General features: G+C 30.8%; 1 protein-coding gene across 1 annotated transcript in view; it reads left to right on the top strand.

The window, feature by feature from the left end:
- LOC102673651 (protein pangolin, isoforms A/H/I/S-like) overlaps window positions 1-1,775 on the top strand; it is a 33,712-nt gene that overhangs the window by 27,592 nt on the left and 4,345 nt on the right. The gene's annotated exons all lie outside the window — the stretch shown is intronic.

Here is a 1,775-nt window from a genome sequence, read left to right as displayed (position 1 = left end):
TTTTTTTTTTTTTTTTTTTTTTTTTTTTTTGTTTATTAGTACGTAAACATGATGTTATTTTATTCCAATTTTTTTGATCTTTTTTTTTTTTTAATTTTTTTTTTTACCTTTGATGTTTTCCGTTCTCTCTACTTTGTTTATTTATTTATTTATTTATTTATTTTTTAAAATAATTTTCATCTCTTGTTTCTTGTAATGTCGTAAGATGTATATTTGTTGCATTATTAATAATCGTATTACAGCCGCGTATTCGTGATCTGATTCGAGACAGATAGTACCCGTCTCCGTTTCAGTGGAACGGGACGTTCGATGATCAGACCAGGTCTCGAGGCGCGTAAGACTTCGAAGTTCAAATTTCGCGCGTCGCCCATCTCTTTCGCTTCGTAGAACGCTTGAACGCGTTTCATTCTCGATTCATTCGCTTTCGCGTCCAGCTGCTGAATATATTTTCGAATAGAAAACGATCTTTTATAAATCATTCTCTTTGGAATAAAAGAATAACCCTGTGGAATCAATTAAGAATTCAATTAAGAATATAAAATAGAGTTTCGAAATTTTATCCATGATAATACATTTATCTATAAATCTACAATTCTATTTTTTCTATTTTAATTTCTTCAATTTTCAGAAATTTCTTTCGCTAAATTTATCTAAATGATACAAAAAATGATTACGATAAAAGGAGAAGGATTAATATAACAATAGAAAAATTCTTTTGCACACATGTGAATATTTTCATGCACACGTGAAAAGTCTTCGACTCTTTTTTTTCTTTTTTTTTTTTTTTTTTAGAACAGTCTGCATTCTTCCTATTGTTTGTTCGATATTAATTGGCCGCTCAAGACCACTTAGCCAAACCGTGAACAACGTCACGAGTGACCACCTCTTCTCGTCGGTTCGCTACATGCTTCAGCTTTCTTTTAGATGGCCTTTGTAACAATAGGCTGAAACAAGCACAGAGCGAAGATGCAAGAGAAATGTAGAGAAAAGAATAGTTAAAGTCGCGTAAATGAAAGGGTTATTCTTTTACCAATCGTCGATTAATTTTAAACGAACTAATAATAAAAAATTTTGCTCGAAAATATCTTTTGTTCGTGAAAAAATTCATAAAAGATCGAATCGAATCGATTTATTTCTCTTTGCTTTTTTTTTTTAATTCAAGCAGCTGGACAACAATATAAATCAATAACGATCAAACTATGTGAAAATATTTCGATCTTTTAAACGCTTTTTAAATTCAGACGTGCCTGCGAACAATTGACGTCCTGCTCCAACAATCGTGATGACATATAATTCATATGTACGAGAGGAAAAAAAGAGAAGAAAGAAAAAGAAAAGAAAAAAAAAGATTAACTGGCTAAGAGATGAATAATGAGAGCCAATGGCAGAGCGATAAATGTCTCGACTGCGATGCAGTTAGCAAACGAGGTCGGTCGGGCTCACTTTTCGGGAACTTTGCAGTAGTAAAATAATGATAATATAAAAAAAAAAAAAATATATATGTCCTTTTCGTTTCGTTTTTTATCGCGTATATTTAATAAAAGAAGAAACGAAAAATTTGTCACGCGGTCGAAAATTAATAAAATCGGTTATCGTCTCTCTTTTTTCTTTCTGTTCGTTTCAATTTTCATTTCCGTTTCATTTTCCTCGATGAAAAAGTTGTAATATCAAAAGAAAGAAAATTAATAATAATAATAAAATATATATATATATGATATATTTTTCGATCGAGAAAGAGAGAAAGAGAGCGTGATGAAAGTTCCAAGTTCCACGTA

Source organism: Apis dorsata, unplaced genomic scaffold (genome assembly GCF_000469605.1).
Source record: "Apis dorsata unplaced genomic scaffold, Apis dorsata 1.3 scaffold_267, whole genome shotgun sequence".
Classification (NCBI taxonomy): domain Eukaryota; kingdom Metazoa; phylum Arthropoda; class Insecta; order Hymenoptera; family Apidae; genus Apis; species Apis dorsata.
The sequence above is the reverse complement of the archived record's forward strand: the minus strand, read 5'-3'. Positions and strand labels throughout refer to the sequence as shown.